Source organism: Argiope bruennichi, chromosome 2 (genome assembly GCF_947563725.1).
Source record: "Argiope bruennichi chromosome 2, qqArgBrue1.1, whole genome shotgun sequence".
In the NCBI taxonomy this organism is placed as follows: Eukaryota; Metazoa; Arthropoda; class Arachnida; order Araneae; family Araneidae; genus Argiope; species Argiope bruennichi.
In genome coordinates, this window is record NC_079152.1 from 118,758,437 (window position 1) to 118,777,587 (window position 19,151).

The 19,151-nt window shown below is 28.4% G+C and overlaps 1 protein-coding gene across 2 annotated transcripts in view; it reads left to right on the top strand.

Annotated features, from left to right (window-relative positions):
- The first annotated feature begins 384 nt into the window (after positions 1 to 384).
- LOC129955213 (protein O-linked-mannose beta-1,2-N-acetylglucosaminyltransferase 1-like) overlaps positions 385 to 19,151 on the top strand; it is a 206,102-nt gene continuing 187,335 nt past the window's right edge. Inside the window, exon 1 of one of the 2 annotated variants that reach the window (XM_056068205.1) lies at positions 385 to 525. The gene's annotated coding sequence lies outside the window, so the exon portion shown is untranslated. The remainder of the gene's footprint in view (positions 526 to 19,151) is intronic. The other variant, XM_056068207.1, reaches the window with a different exon arrangement.

Sequence of the window (19,151 nt, forward strand, 5' to 3'; positions counted from 1 at the left end):
ATGAACAAATTATATTAATTTCAATCTTATAGATAAAAGCAAAGAAGAGAGAAAAAAGTTTATTGAACAAAAATTAATTCGGAGATTATGCAAAGAAGCATTCATTAATCTAGATGATTAATGTCCAAAAACCTCCCTAACTTCTCCATCGAAACTGGAAAAGGCGTGTTTTCTCGAAACTGCTTTTATTCGGTGTTTATAAACAAACCGGCTATCTCCCACAGGTTAACACTCTTTGGCGAATATCAACGCATCTGCGATTTGTAGTCCACCGCTTCCAGTCCTCTTAGATTCCGGTCTTCTAACCTACTTTTTACCTGCGGATGGAAAGAAAAAAAAGATGTTCAAGGTGCCTAGCTGGCCGGTTCTCCAACCGAATGGGATCCGAATCGGTTGGCGAGAGAGACGGATGTGCAGATTTTTCGCTCATGGATTCCTTCAGAAGTGAACATTGAGGATTATACGAAGGAAAAAGGAGAAAAAGGTGTGTTTTTTGGAGGAAAAAAAAATAGCTGGAGTCCTCAGGTAGGATATTTTTCAAGGTTATTTAAGTACTTTTGTTTTGTGTAGTGATTTACTTGCCTTTACTATGTTTTTAATCAAGCGCTATGAAATATTTTAATCCCTTGTTAATTAATTTCCTTCGTTTTCTGTTTCTGAACTTTCTGGTTTGAAAATGTGTTGGTGTTTAGACGTAAATTTCATAAAACATTTTAAATGTTTATAGAAACCTAAATATTTTTTGTATCGAATTATGATGTATGTTAATAATTTAATTTTAGTTTAGGAGTTTAAAAATACGTTAATTATGTGCAAATAAGACAATATTTATTTGATAGAGTTTGTAGTAACATTAAATATAAAAAGGTTATTTCTTTTCATTTCCAAGAAAAATAGTGTTTTCTTGTGGCATGGAAATAATAATAAAATTTTTTTTAAAAATACATATCAGTGCACTTTTAAAGATCTAAACCCGAAATTCATGAATAATAGGTCTCAATCTCATATAAGGTTGCCATATGAGTTTTATGATGATGAGCACACAGCAGATTTTCTCCTTTCTGTTCTGTTAATACTAGTAAGCAAAACTGATTCAGAAATCTTTTTTTTAATTTAAATTATTTGATTAAAATTTTCTGAAATAAAATATTTAACGAAATTTTCGTTAAAGCATTAATAATTGAACACTTGAATAAAATTTGTTTGGAACATTTAAATAATTATTGCTTCATTTCTCTATTATCTTTTTCTACTCACAGGAATCTTGTAGGTCAGAAATAATTTTCATTCTTAATTTAATTTTCAGGTTATTTTTGTACTCAGAATGCAGAGAGGAATAGTTAATCATATAATTTAAAACCTTTTATATTATCTAATCATATGAAAAGAAAATTATATTTTGGCATTTACTAAACAATACTGTTCTATTTTGACTCCATTGAACTACTAAGAGCATTTTGTGCTTAAAATATTTTACTTATTTTAAATAAATTTTTGATGTCATTTTTAAATATAAAGGCCAAATTGAATAAATGATTAATGAGTTTTATAGTTTAATAACTACATTGAGACCATTTTAGTAAGTTTTTAAGTAATTTAGTTAGACCATTTAGTAAGTTTTTCTAAAATGATTCATTATAGAGAATGATGTATTATCGAAAGTTAGATCAAATTTCTTAGCATTATATGAAATGAAGATAAATCTGATTTTTAATGAGTTTTCATACTTTTTTTAACATATTATAATGCATATAATTAAAAAAAATACAAAATAAAATTTAAAATGTCAAATTTTAAATAATAGAACAATGCGCTATGATAATTGCAACACATTTATTGCATTCATCTTTCATGACTAACCGTATACGAAATGGCAACGTCTTGATGCTTCCGAGTTCGGAGTTTCAAGCACCTATACTTCAGAATTTGGAATAGCAATTATAATTTGTAAATTTAGGGAAGGATTAAAATTAATTAAAACGAGTTTAGACGAGCGTATAAAGATCTAATTATTAAATTAATTAATATGATATAGTTATTAATAGAGAAATAATATTTTAATTATTTATGGGGGAATAGAGAACTTAGATTCTATTATATTAAAAGTTCTATTAATTATCGAACATCTGCGATGTTACGAAGATTATTTTAAATTATTGTAATGAATAATAATGAATCCTTATTACTGTAAATTAGTAAAGAACGTAGTTAAGGAGTCTCACTGCATATGCGACTTCATAAGTTACTTTGTAGATACCAATTAAGTCTCAAACTAAACGAGATTTGAAAAAAAATTCTTTATTAAATCGGAAGCTATATTTATTCAATATATGCAACACTTGAATAGCATGTCCTGCTAAATTGTATGGAACATTTCAGTCGGCATTTTTAAGTTGCATAAGACAGGAGCTATGAAAATCTAAATAAGTATTTCTGTTGAATGTTTGTATTAAGTTATGCATACATTCTGCCGAATGTATGCATAAACATTTTGCATTCGACAGAATGTATGTAACGTTTCTACTAGAAAAAGATAACAGAGTATTTAAATGTGGCAATATTATGTATTGAAGAATTAAGCCAGTCAATTTTATGCTAAACAATCTTATCTTTGATGGCGATCTATCAGCAAGTTTATTTCCACAAGTTGATTCTATTTTAAAATGCATTTTGATATCTTAATTCCATGTTATTCTCCAAATCAAAGAAATTTTCCTCTCACAGCAATCAGAGGGTGTAAACGATGAATATTAATGCTAATATTAAGTTAAATTGTTTTTAGGTGTTTTCATACCGAATCCGTATTTGCTTCGATAGATATGCATTGAAATGCGAATGCTCGAACCACCACAGCCCGATATCAACTACAGAATTGAGTATTAGCATCGCCTGGGAAGCATTTCCGTGATTTTATTGAAATTCTTTTTTTCTCAAAAAGTCAACTGGTTTTATTTTAGTTAAAATTAAGTAATTATGATTCAATTCAGTAAAAAATTTACTTTTATTAGAAAATTTATATCTTGTCATTTTTGGGTTTTAAATTGTGTAGCGATCAACTTCTCTTCTATTTTATCAAATCACTCTTTCATTAAATTGTTCATATATTTTGGCATTCCCGAGGACTTAAAAATTTATTAATCGATATGAAGGGGCGGTTTGTGATAATTATATGCATTTACCAATTTTATAAGCATTTTTATATTCACAAAAGTGGCATTTTATTTTTTAGAACACAAGATATCTGTGCAATTTTTTTAAAATAAAACTTTCGAATTCAACCTTTTATTCTTTTAAACCTTTAAAAATATCAGTTTTTAATTTTTTTAATAAAATATCTTCATTAATTTTTCTTGTTATTACGTGCTACACTAATAGAACATACTAATTTATAAATCTTCTGTAGTGGTGGCTTCCTTTAAATAAGTAGAATCGCAATAACTCGACATTTTAATAAATTTTCACGCTCAAATCTCTCTAATGCGAAATATGTGTTTTTGGAATATCATATGCATGCTTTAAATATGAACATAATAAATCTAAAACGTAATGAGCTTGACAAATAAAATTTGGTATGTGGATTTAAAATCAGAATTGTAGATTTTTTTTTTCTTTCTCTGTTTTTGCCACAGAATATTCTCGAACTTGGAATCTTCAGGGTATATGTGGTTGAATGGATATACGTGGAAAGATTTATTTAAAAGAAAAAAAAATGGTAAAGCTTACATGCAGTACACAAAATAATGTACCAAAATTTAGATAAAATCTGTTAATGATAAAAAAATATTTCCAAAACTCAAGGCTCAATATTTTTTGCTACCTGAAGGCACTAAACAAAAAACGCGTCATATTATGTATCCAGGGGGCGCGATCATCCCATAACTTTTTCGCAATAAATCTATTTATCTTTTATCGAATTCATGAGCGAAAATAATTGTTTGAGAGTCTATTAAAGTGCGATATTTGGCAATTTATTGCTGAGCGTGATAAATGCACATATGCTAGAAAACAGTTGGTACATTTTTTTTTCGATCTATTACAGCCAAAATTGGGCACACAACTACAACTGTAGTTACGAAATTGCATGCCAAATTTCATCTATTTAAGTCTGCGTTTTTGAATTATCGCATTAATTTTCATCTGAAAGTATAGAACAACAGATTATCTACCTTTGACATATTTGATTCGAAATTTGATACATATCTATAATGCATATGTTAAACCTGTATACTAAATTTTATCCATCTAGCTCTCTTTGTAGTTATCGTATTTACTATATTCGTGCAACCAGACGGACTTCCTCTGAATGGATTTCGTTCAAAATTTTATCCATCTAGCTCTCTTTGTAGTTATCGTACTAACGATATTCGTGCAACCAGACGGACTTCCTCTGAATGGATTTCGTTCAAAATTTTATCCATCTAGCTCTCTTTGTAGTTATCGCACTAACGATATTCGTGCAACCAGACGGACTTCCTCTGAATGGATTTCGTTCAAAATTTTATCCATCTAGCTCTCTTTGTAGTTATCGTATTAACGATATTCGTGCAACCAGACGGACTTCCTCTGAATGGATTTCGTTCAAAATTTTATCCATCTAGCTCTCTTTGTAGTTATCGTACTAACGATATTCGTGCAACCAGACGGACTTCCTCTGAATGGATTTCGTTCAAAATTTTATCCATCTAGCTCTCTTTGTAGTTATCGTATTAACGATATTCGTGCAACCAGACGGACTTCCTCTGAATGGATTTCGTTCAAAATTTTAACCATCTAGCTGTCTTTGTAGTTATCGTATTTACGATATTCGTGCAACCAGACGGACTTCCTCTGAATGGATTTCGTTCAAAATTTGATAGAAATTTAGAGTAGAGACCACATATAAAATTTTACTAGATTAGACCAATCGTGCTGAATTCTCGTGCTCACAGACAAATAGACATAATGCCAAAATTTATTTTTCAAATTCAAGGAAATCTGAAACGTGGAGATTCATCAAAAATTTGAATCCGAATTTTTTGACGATTACAATGCTTTCTGTTTGCATTCTTCGCATGCGAGAAGGCACTAATATGTAACAATAGTCGCGGAATTATAATTCCCGATTTTATAGTCTTATTCCACTGTACATGCAATTTTCAGTTTACTTCAAGATCTCTTAAATTATGATCCAAATGAAGTTGGAATAAAGGAATATCAAAGTTTGAAGCAGAGAAAATTTTGACACAGAACATTTTTTTCTTGAAAATAAATGAATAATAATAATATAATACTAACTGAAATTCTTGTTAAAAATAATGCTTTCTGCTAAAACATAAAATCGGATTAAATTTTTGCTTTAATACTTAATAACAAGGTATGACTAAACAATGAGATATTTTGCTTCTATTTGGTCAGATAAATCAATGAGTTGATTCGCTCTATTGAAAATATTTACAATCATAAACTGAAAGTTCAAAGATAGGTAAGAAAGATTAAGAGAATTCTTGAATGAACATTAAAAAAATAATAATGATTCGAAATACGAAAAACTTTTGAGCTCATGGAACAAACCGGTATATTTTATATTTACAAACGATCGTTCGTAATATTTGTTCCAATTAATTTGTTTTTTCTGGGAAAGAAATTAACCGTTCAATGAAATCCTTTATTATTATATTAATCTTAATTAAAATCATGACCTTCCGCATATTTAATAGTGAAAATAGAGACCAAGGTCAATAGTTTTTTCAAGCAAATCCAAAATATCAATTTCGCAATGATGAATTAATAAAGGAAGAAAATATATGACTGGACGGTCCACTTGTGACTATCCATTCACTCGTTCACCCGAGTCCAGCAGTCAGTAGATCAAACTACGATTCACTGTATTATAAGTAGTTTCCCTGAACCGCATTATGCCCAGTGGCGTAACAATGTCAGGGCCAAGGAAGAGAGGGATAGATATCTTTGATTTAGGGAACTCCACGAAGAAAAATAATATAATATTTTCTCTCCCTTTTTAAAGCCACTGAGAGAAACATAAAAATATTGTGAACTCCACGTATCTTGATATGAAACAGATGAATTAAGATATCCTTTTAACCTCTAAATTATACATTAAATCTATTTAAATTCTTTAGTGCTCTTTTAATTTTAGCGTCTTTTTAAATTTTAGAAAAATTAATTTAATGGAAGATTTAATTAATTTTTTTATTCCAGTACTTTTGATATTTTTTTTATGTTTCCTCTTTAAACAGTTTAAGATAGAATATTAATTTAAAAATAATTTCTAATTATTTTCTCATGGCTTAAATAATCATTCATGCTGAAAAATTTAATTTGTTTGAAAATAATCCACTTTTAAATTTTCCTAATTATTTCGAACTTAACTGAGATAATCGTTGATAATGAGGAGAAATGTTTTAGAAAATAAACGAAATTTTTAGTTTTTTTTTTTTCCAATTACTTCATACATTACATTCATAACAACGTGTGTGAAAAATAAAATTTATTTAAAAATACTAGATTTTAAAATTCTTTCTAATTATTTAATGCATTACTTTAATAGTCTCTTATGCTGAAAAATTTAGTTTGTGAATAACTGACTTTTCTTTCTCGTATACGCAGTACAGAGAAATTACAGTAATCGTCGAAAAATGGGAAATCGAGAACTCGACGAATCTCTATGTTTTTGATCTCCCTGAGTTTAAAAACACATTTTTGGAAAATATTCGTCTGTCTGTGACAAAGATAACTCAAAAATAACTTGATCTAGACGGTTGAAATTTGGTAAGCGGTCTTTATACAAAATTCACAGATTTCTATCAAATTTTAAATAAAATCTGCAAGTCCGTTTGTCCGACTGTTCGAATATAAGTTAACACGATAGCTACAAAACGAAGAGAGCTAGATAAATAAGATTCGGTACACAGATTTAACATCTATATTGTAGACATTTGTAGTGCAGACCTGTCAAATTTTGAACCAATTATGGGTTGACTGCTTGTTGGTCTATCTTTTCAAATATAAATAAATTCAATAATTCAAAAACACAATGACTTAATTATATCAAATTTCGTATGAGAATTTGTGACTACAAGTGCAGTTTTGGGTCAAATGTTTGCTTCAATCGGTTGAGAAAAATGTTTCTAAAACAAAAATATGATTTTCGGATTCTATTAACCATGTGCTAGAGTTTAATCACCAAATAATTCGTCAAGTTTGACACGACAGATTTAGTAAACATGCTAAATTCATAACAAAGGTAAATATTTCGTAACAATTGCACGCCAGTAACATGCAAGGTGTTTTCTGTCATGACAAATTTATTAGAGAATATGCGAGAAAGTTTCGCTGGTTTAATATCTCTAATTAACAAATAAATATTATGAGACAGTATTTCTTTCTTTCAATTCGTTTATGAGGCTTCTACGATATTACACTTTTCTTAAATGATCAACATGCTTTAGTACTCATTAATTTTTTGAAAATTAATAACTATTTAATACTTATGGTTTGAACATTGAATATTTAACTAATTAACCATATTAGATGTTTAAAAAAATACATCTATCTATATGAAAAATATTGGATTCATTTTTATCAAGCAGTTTGATTTGTGAGTAAAATGAGTCAATTCTTGATCACATAATGCAGGTCGGTTGATTCAAGCTAATGTTGAAAACCTTAGTGCATCTTTAAATGAGGGAAAAAATCTGCTGTTCTAACACAAAGGGAAATAACATGCGTTAAATGAATTAAATATAATGCATCGTCGCATTTGTCATGTGGCTATGATGTTACGAAAATTGATTATCACGTGACCGCGTCTGAAGTCCTTTCTAAATCCTTATGACTTTGCTAAGGAATTCAAGCTTAGAGAAGAAATTTATCATTGACATAAATAGAGCAAATTCGTGAACTGAATAATTTATTAGAAAACAAAATTTGATTGAAAATAAATATTGCGATTGTATTTTATATTGTGCTTTTTGAAATGATAAATTTTAAAATTTCTAGAATGAAATTAAAGTATATCAGCACATTAAAATTCGGTAAACAAAATTTAAATACTATCAATCTGTCTTCATTGCATAATTCAAAATAAAAAAAAAAAATTTGAATTTGAAATTTTTCCTTGATGTTTTTGTAAACAATTACATTAAGTAGTTCAAAAGCACGGCACGAATTTCAATTTATTCAAGCAAAATGGAACCAAGAAAAGAGAGTTTCGCGCTTAGTTTCGATGTCACGCAGGAAATTATCTTGACGTTCCAAATGTTAACTCGAGAAATAATGTGAACTTAGATAAAGAAACTTGGTCACGAAAAATTGACTTTACCATTTTAACTATATTTTAAATAAATTATTCTAAAACATTTTCATTTTGTACTGAATAATTTGGTTCTCTGCTCTATATTCTGATCACTTGAGGCAAAAGCAGACAGTTAAAAAGTAGAGATACTGAATCTCTAGAATCGCTATATTTTTAGATGTGGTGCCTGTTTCAGTGAAATATGTCAAAAGTTATCCTTATGATAAAGAAATCCAGCCAATTTATATTGGATTTGCAGATAAATCCTTATGGTACGGAAAATAGAAGAGAATATTTGTCAGAGAAATGCACACTTTACATAGAACAGAGGTTATTAAATCTAAAAATATCAATTTTGGTACAAAAGCTCTTTGAAAGCACCAAAGAATATTTTGGAAGGTTCATTGTACTGAATAAAATGTTATTTACTCTTTACACAGATATCTTGAAGTAAAAAAAGATTTCGAGATTTTAGTGTTTTATTTTTTCAATATAAAATACGTTTCTAAGGAATTTTTCTGGTGAAGCTGTTGTGATATAAGAATTTAAAATCAAGTTCAAAATGATAAATGGCATTTAAAAAAAATTAAAGCCGTATTGTAGAAATCATAAATCCAAAATAATCAGTTTTAGCACCAAAATATTTTGAATAGATCAAAGAAAATTTCTGAATTTTCATTCGTAATTAAATAAATTGTTCTGTTCTCTGTATTTAGATCGTCTGATGTAAATTAGATAGTTAAAAGCTAGATGTTCTGATTCTTTAATGGCATTTTTTTAAAGGAGAGTAACATATGTTTCGTGGAATTCCGTGGGAGAAATCGTCATGTTATATAATTGATATCAAGACTGGAGATTAAAATGTCCACTTTGCAAACGCTGCATTGCATTGCATTGATTTTTAAATCTAAAATGATTTCATTACAAAAAGATTTTAAAGGATCGTTGAAAGCTTTTGACTGTTTGCTGTTTAAACTTATATATATATAATTTCATTTATTCCATTTTTGCTATATTTTCGTTTGAATTTAAATGTATAGCCTTTTAAACTCAAAAATGTTTCCCAGTTAAAAGAATCTTTATGCCTTAGAATCCCTATTTTATTTTGGTTAATTTTTTCAACTAGAATTTTCTGTTGCCAATTTTCTATTTAAAATGAATTTTGAAGCGGTTTTAAATTAAAATGATAGTTAAACGTGAAATTTCATTATCGATGATTCCATTAAATGGAACTATCTGTAATACTTTTAAATTTTAAAGATAAAATTACTAGCATTCTTTCATATAGCTATTTTTAAGAATTCCTTTAAATCAAATTAAAATTTCGTGAAAAGATATGTTTATTGCATGCTTTCGTCTTCCAAAATCCATAAGTTCCATGTTGGTGTGGCGTGAAGTTTGAAGAGTTTCGAGTTATCCAGCTACGATTCAAAATTATGAGTCCCATCTCAAAATGCATCTGCGTGAGTCGTGTAACATCAGAATATAGTTAGAATCGAATCTATTAATGTTTAAACACATTGTTAAAACAGGGAATAAAATCGCTAATTTAATTTCGGAATAAACTGAGCATTTTATTGGTGAAAATGGACCTGATGATACAACGATAAAATAATGCGTAATGAAAGGCAATGATATACGTAATTTCAATGGCTTAGCAAAGATAAATGGCGCCCGGAGCATAATACAGGGTGTTTATAAAGTCCCGGACCCCTTTTGATGTTTAATAACTCATAAAATAATAAAGATAGATTTAAATTAATAACATAAATGGTTAAATAGACTCAAAAAGTTTCATGACCCTTGTCAATGAACTTCCACGTGTGCCCCCTTCGTCGCACGGAGAATATCAAGTCGATAGTCAATTTCACGCCAGGTAGCGACAAGCATGTAGGCATCCACAGAGCCATTTGCGCACATTATGGCGATTAACAATGCCAGAAACATGAAAGGATGCTTCATCGGAGAACATTATGCTCTTCAGAAAATCAGCAGCATCTTCTATCCTCCTTAGCATATCTGTTGCAAAGGCCATCCTCCTAGGTCTATCGTTCGGTTCCAAAACTTAAACAATTTGAACTTTGTATGCATGCAGTCTTAATTTTTTCTTAATAACCTTGTACACCGTCGAAATTGGCATATCCAATTCTGTTGCCGCTGATCTCACAGATATTCTAGGATTGAGTAAAAATGTCTCTCTGACACGCTCAACATCAAAATCACTTGTGCAAGGACGTCTGGAACGTTTCTTATCTTCGATACTTCCAATTTCTAGAAAATTCTTTTTCCACCGCAAGGTGCTGTTTTTGGATGGATGATCTTTTTGGTAAATTCTTCTGAAATTTCTCTGTGCTTGCACTATCGATTTCATTTCTATGAACCACCATAAAATCTGTGCTTTCTCTTGTGGTGTATGCATTCTCCTTAATATCCGCTCGAATAAAACATCACATACAAAAGTACTACATAGAACAAACACATCAAAAGTAAACATAACATAGCAATAGTTGACAAAAACAAAAGAGAGAAAAATGCAATTAATAAGCAGACAATATTTAGAAAAGTACAGATATTTAGACTGGAAAATGAAATTATCTGAAATTAACCACACGCGCAGACGATATTTACAAAAGTAAAAATATTCAAACCTGAAAAGGAAAATATATGAGTTATTTCATCAATAAATGTCATAAGTGTGTTTATATCTTTATTATTTTATGAGTTATTAAACATCAAAATGGGTCCGGGACTTTATAAACACCCTGTATAATTTTTCACTCCCTCATGATATTTAACCTTTTAAAACCGGCTCAATAATATTAAACTTTTGTTTCCACAGCAGCTGCTGTCTCAATGTCTTTTTTTTTCTTTAGTCTCTACGCCACTGCGTCATTGCGTTTATGGCGCAACTGTGGCGTCACTTAAATGAATTACAGCACGTTGAACAGTTAAGATAATTTGCAATAGAAAATTATCCTAATTGGTGAGCGTATTTACAACAATTTTTGTTAATTTTCTTGTTCTGTAGTAAATTTTTGCTTATTTTTCAATGAATATTCAACACCTCAATGAATTCGATTTGCAAAGTTAAATACCGTGCCAAAGCTACATAATAGATTGCTGATTATCAAACATTTTGAGCCTTTGCTTGTAACACACGGAAACATAACAGATCTAATGAAATATTAGCAATGTATTCAGTAAAACTTTAGAAATACAATAGACTCCCGATTATCCGCGCCTGCCGCACTAAGTTTTTATTTTGCTTCCAAGCAAAGAGAAAATGCTTCCAAAACAAGAAGCAAACACAAATGACTGATTTCTTCAAAAAGGTGTAGTTTTACAGTTATGCTTTTGTAATTACATAATACATTACAGTATTAAAACAGTACATATGTATTAATTTTTCTGTGTATCCTTGGCGCCTCTCGTAAGTACAAAGCACTTTTCTGTTTCCATTAACAAAATGCATTTTAGGTTAGTTTTGAGCGATATACTAAAATATTAAGCGTTAGTTAAACATTTCCTGCTGTTTATTTTACGTTTTATTATACATAAAACGTAAATTTGCAAAGTTGGAATTTTTTCAAAGTTGGAATGACTGTTTTCTCTTTTGCTATACCCGATTTTAGCTTTTTTCGGATTATCCGAGATTTTTGTTATCCGCGGCGGCCGCGCCACCCAATTCCGAGGATAATCGGGAGTGTACTGTATTCGATATTCAATTAATTACATTCCTACATCCATAATTTCGAAAGAGCTAATTAACAAAGAATGTTAAATTCAATATAAGAAATAAATTTTGTAAAGAATAAATTTTATTTTTATTTTAACTTGCCAACGATGGTTCCATAGTTCTAATTAGTATTAATGAATAATTCTTTATGCCATAGTTGATTGAAGTTATGCTTCCGAAACCAAGTGGAATATGCTCACTTCTTTAACTCTTATCCACGAATTATTTTGTTCAAAGAATTATGACATTCGAACTGTAAACCAGTTCCGCGGAAACTGTGTGAGTGGTGGCATGGGGCACCTACTTATCAAAATGCGTGCTAACACGTTCAGTGGAAAGGTGGTCTTCCTATTTTTTTTCTTTTGACCTTGAAATGGACACTTCTATTTGATGACCCCATTTTTTTCTTCAGGTGATGGGGTCTTCTTCAGGAGTTGTAAAACTTAATTCGGCTTCAGAATCATCGAATGTTTTTAAGTGTTTTTCATTTAAAATGCTTTGTTTATATGCTACTTGAAAGATTATTTCTGGCTTATTTGATCACTTCCTTATGTTTTCATAAATCTTTTTCCTGCTGAGTCTATTTTATATGGTGTTATGCTGCATACTCATTTATAATGGAAATATAAACATAATTTAGCTTGAATCTCTTTCTTGCATTTTTAGAAGAGAATTTTCTAAAAGATTTAGTGTTCTAAACTCAGTTCAAATAAGAAGGTTTTAATATAAAATTTCATCAATATTTATTTATGGTGGTAAAAATTGCAGTAATAGATGTGATTTTTATTACTTATTAATAATTTTTTTATAATTACAAAATGAAAAGATATCACGAAATATTATTTTATACAGTATAAAAAAATCTAAGAAATATTTTAAGAAGTGAATGTTGTTAGGTTTTTTTGTCCTGCAATATAAAGAGAAGATGAAGAAGCCGTAAGTGAGAATTTAAAATATGTTTTTAGTGAAAATTTATGAATTACTCCGAATTAATTGCGGAAAAAAAATCTCTAATTACATCATTGTTTCTAAATATAAAACATTTTCGATGATCACTTAAACTAATAGTTTGATTAAAGTTTAAAACTAAATTTTTTTGAAAACAATTTGTCACGAGAGCATAACAAAAAAATAAAAATAAAAAGTGTGGCGCCATTTTAATTTTAGTTTTAATATTAATGATAACTGGTTATAACAATCTTTCATATCCAAAGATACTTTTATTTAGTATTAGTTGATATACTTGGTGTTTTTCAGGTGTAAAGTCCTCTAATATATAATACTTTTAAAGTAAGAACTACTTTTATTTAAAATGTTATAATATACAGAATACTTTTATCGTCAGAAATGTTTTTTTATTAAAATTAGAATATCATTTGCGCAGACGATTTTATCCAGAATTATTAACATTTGCTATGTTAATGCTGCAAATTTTTTTCACAAGTGCTGAAATGAAAGATAAGTCGTCTGCGCTTGAACGATTGATTTAAACTTAGTTTTCAAGCATGGCTAAATCACTACTTTAAGACCAACATAAATATTGTCAAAACATATATTAGAATAAAAGAGAATTTAAAAAAATTGAATTTAGAGTACTTCAAAATGTTCGAAAATTATACTAATTTCTAATTAACTGAATATTTGTACTTTGAAAAGTTAGCAGTATTTTTTCTCGTGCTTTATTTCATTCAGTGCAAAATTTGGTTGAATTCAGCTTATTTGTTTAGAAAGAGATGTGAAATTTATATGCCTATATTTATATGTACATACCACTTTTATTTATATTAAAATCAGATTTAATAAAACTTTTAAAGGTGAAACTACTTTTTCATGTATGAAACATTTAAGTGCGTGTCCTTAAAGAATAGATTTATGGAAAAAATTTATTCTTTGACATTTTACTTTTTTGCGGAAATGAATGTTTCAATGTGTAGGTCTTTCATAAAACGGCTCATTGCATCGGTGATTTGTTCGATTTAAACACAAATTCGAACACGAAGCGTGTCATATTACCAATTCAATTTGTTCTTCTTGAGGCATTTGTTACCAGATTGCTAGGTTTCGGTTCAGCGCCTATCGTTTGTCATTAAAGAGATTCCTATTCTTTCTTTCTTTCTTTTTCTACATTTGTTCGCGCAAATCGGCATCAGAATCGTCAAAATAAAATGAGAATCGAATGTTTTTTGAAAAGCGTCATTTCCACATCGTTTGGAAAAACCAGTGGTTGACATTTCAAGCGATTCGAATATAATTAGACAAATTTTCTGAGTTAGAACTATTTCTGACAGCAATACAGAAGCCACAACGAATATTTCTAGAATACAGTTTTTAAATAAATGCCGACTCAAAAATTCTGTTTTTTAAGGGAATAAGCAAAAACTAAATGAAAGAGAGAGAAAATTATTCTTATAATTCAAAAATGATATTACAATCTATGAAATGTGTAAATCAAATGTCACCATACAAATATATATTCTTTGTATACAAGTAAAAAATGTTTATAATATGTTGTTAGGAGAAAATTTGAAATTCCATACATATTTTTTTTTTTAAATCTATATTTTGAAAGTCTTCGGAAAGATATATAAATGAAGGAATATATATGTTACTTCTACATCTAACATACAATTTAAAATTTGCTATAAAAATTAAAAATTATAATTAATTTCTTTTTAAAAAAAATTGCTTCTAAGAAAATAAAGATTTAAAAAAATTTATCTGATCAGACAGTGAATCAGATAACAAAAAAAGAAAAGTTTGATGAGTATTTCGTCACTTAACTATAATTTATTTAATTTTCAGAAAGAAAAAAATATTAATTATTTACAACCAATAATGACTAATTCTTATTTTTTCTCTTCTAATATGAAATCTTATATTCATACTAGAAGTGAAAAAAAATCAGAAATATTTTTAATTGGTTATGAAAATGTACATTTCTTTCCCGTTTCTTATAAGATTTGGTAAATTGAGATAAGTGATGTTGCTTTTTATACAAATGTGCTGTCGGTTGTCTGTGTTCTTGAATTCAATAATTATTTACCTCTAGACATAACTATTGCTTGAGGGAAAGTGTAATAATAAATATAATTACATTAAATAAAAAAAAAGTGCTTTGAAAACCAGTGGAGGTACTTTTTTTGTACCTTATACGATGAATGTGCGATTGTGTAGTATATTTGTAGACCATTTTATATATAGTTACCAAACTTGGCAGATATATACTTTGGATTACAGAAATGCGCACCTTGGAGTCATTTTTAAATTCTAATTGAATTTTATCTAAAAAAATAAGTAAAAAAATTTCTTGTTGTTCCGAGATAACTTCTGAAAACATTACAGTACAAAACTAAATTTTACATCATTTTAAAATTCTAAAAAAAAAGGCTAATTCCAATGCTACTATTGTTTTGCCTTATATACATTTTCTATAAGTAATTAATTTTTTTAATGTTGTAAATACATGTTTCCAAATACAAAGATGTGTAAAAATTTTGAATGAATATTAAACGTATCAGGAACGAAAATACAAAACATAAGAATTCTGGAAAATACCAAAGTTATTGATGAAAATCACTATTAAAGTTACAGATATTTTTTTTTTTTCATTTTTGTTTTACAGTCAGAATTATGGTCGATATAGAGCAAAAATATTAAAATGAGTAAAATAATGAAATTGAATTTCTTTCCTTAACACAGATCGTTATTTCCGAATCAGATTTAACTAATCCCAGCGATATGTACTTACTTAATTCTGAGAAGCTGCAAAAGATTTAAATTTGTATTTTAAATACTATTAATGAATAGAAAAATGCCAACTTTTGCATCGATTTTTGTTAGAAATTAACATTGTTAAAAGGCTGAAAATAGCAGATTGTACCCATTTTTTGCGAATTTTAGGGAGAAAATGTTTTGTAAAAATGAAAAGTACTGCATAAGGGTGCTAAAATAATATGAATTATATATCTATCAAAAGTTGAAACTTAAAATTACTTTGCTGAAGAAGATTTAATTCAAAATTTAGCGACTGTTAATCATGGCAAACCAGTTGTTGCCAAAGGCAGCTACTAATAGAATAAAGTGTGACAAGAATGAAAAAGATGAAAACTGGCATAAATGAAGAACATTTGTACATATTCGTATATGCAATCCGATTTTATGTAGGAGTCATGTTAGTGAGAAAAGGCATCAAATCTTATGGAAATAAATACAGAGAAATCTACTGGGTTTTTATTTCTTCATTGGATGTTGTACTTCATAGATTTCAGTTTCTTTTATTACTACATTAATTTAGTTTTTCATGGAGTCTTTTGGACAGTTTTTAGTGAAATTCATTAGCAGTAGTAAGTTGAGGATCTTTTTGAATGTATATCTCTGACAAACCATACTCCATGTTACTAATTTGGCGTGCTGTTTTGTTTTGGTGGTTTTTGAGATCTTCCACGTGTTTAAATCACTGTTACCCTGATAGCAGATGAATAGCTGATAAGAGGTCTTATAATAGATTAATAGACAAATAGTTTATTCTTCCCTAGCGATTCAGATTCGGAATTGGATCACTGAGTAGGTTTTTGCTTTTTCTCCTTTGAAGTTACGTTTTATCTTTTCAATGGAATTTTCGAAGCTAAGATGCTCGTCATGTATTACTAATAGACAAGCGGTTGCTCCTTAATCGGTAATTTGCTGTAAAGCATCAAATAAAATATTGAATTGACTATAAGAAATTTGAAATCGATTAAACTTGATTCATATTATGTCATTGGAAATATTTTTATTATTTATTGAATATATTTATTTCTTATATAATGGAAATATTATTATTTAAATTTATTAAAGAACTAGCCGCCTTTGGCGACCAGCCGGTTCGCCAATCTTAATGTTCGTTAAAATTTTAATAATTAAATATTTTATGCAATTTCTACTTTAATAGCTTCTTCATCAAAATATTTTAAAACTTCAAATTTTGATTATCATATAATTCATTCATAATATTATAAAGGCCTTCAGTCATAAAGTACTATGTATCTCTCTCATTTTATGTTAGCACCCGTAGAATTTATGCTTTAAATTAAAGTGGAAAGAATTTATCTTCAATTAATATAATAATATTTTTTATAATCTGATTACTGAAAATAGAGTCACTCAGCGTTTAAACTTTATGGGCACTAAAGAATATCTTTTTTAATTTATGTAATATCTCAAGAGTTGGTCAACAAAATTTTCTTAGATTCATTATGAGCAGATCGATTAATTAACAATGTTTAAATTTAAATGCATCAAACACTAAGAAAATAAAACGAATCGTTTAAAATAAACGGTTGAAAACAGGTTTAAAAAAAACTACTTAATAAACGATGTACTTAAAACTATAAGCATATACAAAAAATATATAACTAACATAAATACAATTTACTTACAAAAGCATGCAACTAACCCAAAAATAATTTAAATCTTCCATTGATAACGTTGTCATGGCAACAATCAGAACAGAATGCGCATGCGTGAATTTTCTCCACCGGTTACGTAACGCAAATACGTGATTTTTTCTACGCCAGTTGGGGTAACGCTATGCGGATTAGAAATTTTTAATTTCCTTTATTCTGTTTTATTTTAATTCAAAAGTACTTCAGAATGAATCTGAAAGATTGATTCATGAACAATGTTTAATTTTAAATGCATCAAACATTAAGAAAATAAACAGAACCGATTGAAATAATCCGCCGAAAAATTTTAACCCTAGCCTCATTACTGTTGGGAGAAAAAAAAACTGAAGCCTTTCTCGTTTGGCGCTGGGGATAATGGAAGATTTTTTTGGCGAAAAAGTTGGCGGTGGGGAAAATGGAAGATTTTTTTGGCGGGAAAGTTAGTTTTTAATTAATAATTAAAATTCTAATTAAAAATTCGAAAAAAGAACCCCCAGGTGCACATTCCCAACCTCCAAGGTATACATGTACCAAATTTAGTAGCTGTATGTCAAACGGTCTGGCCTGTAGAGCGCCAACACACACACACATTGAGCTTTATTATAAGTATAGATATATCTTATTAGAAAAAAATATTTGTAGAATACCAAAAAAAAAAAAAAATCTAATATCTACCTTTTTTCTTTTTTACATTAACAAATTTAAATTGTTAGATACAGATATAATCCTATTTCGCTTTTAAACCCCATTTCTGTGTAAAGAAAAAAATCTGAAAAAGCCATTTCAATTCATTTGTATATTTTTCTATCAATTTCAATCTTAAAATAGAAATATATACACTAAATTTATAGAGAAAAGTAAATATGCAAAAATATTTTAGTAAGACAAAGGGTTTAAATCAAATGTAAAACTTTATTAAAAAAATAATTCACTTTCAACTCCCGTTTCGTAATCAAATATTAATTGTGAAAAAAGTAATTATTTAAGATTTTTTTTTGAAAATTAACAAAGAAAAAAAAATATTATTTATTACATTCTAGAGTATAAGAAATTATTTTCGCATTCGAAATAACAACAACAACATACGCATTTCTTTCGGCAATTGAAACCCTTTTTAATCCATTTTCGTTTAATTTTAAAGATGAAAGAAATTTATAAACTGAACAAATTATTTTCAATCAAGTGTAAATATTATAAAAAGAAAGAAAAATGATCTGCTACAAGGAAGTAACTTTTACTGAGATGCCAAATTATTTTGACAAATATTTTAAAAATTGCTTTTCTTTTTCCCGCTTTTTTTTTTGTTGAGATATTAAAAATATTGAATCCAATCACTAGAAACTATGAAATATAAAAAAAACGTAAATATAATGTATATTTTATACATTATATAATAAAACAATCGTTAATATTTCTCGTTTTTTCCAACAACACTATCTGGTGGATTTACACTTTTTATCTATGTATATCAACTCACCAGTTTAAAAAAAAAACAGCTAACCCTGAGATAATTTAAGTGAAGAAGAAAAGTTTTAAAAAAATACGAATGTTTCATCCAATTGTCCAATTTCATCCAATTATTTTATAAGCATGTCTGCAGCAATTATTCAGTATTGGTATCAAAATGAATTCATTTCTCTTCCTTCTCGATACATTTTTAATTCTTTTAATTTAATTAATTAATTAATTATTTTTGTAT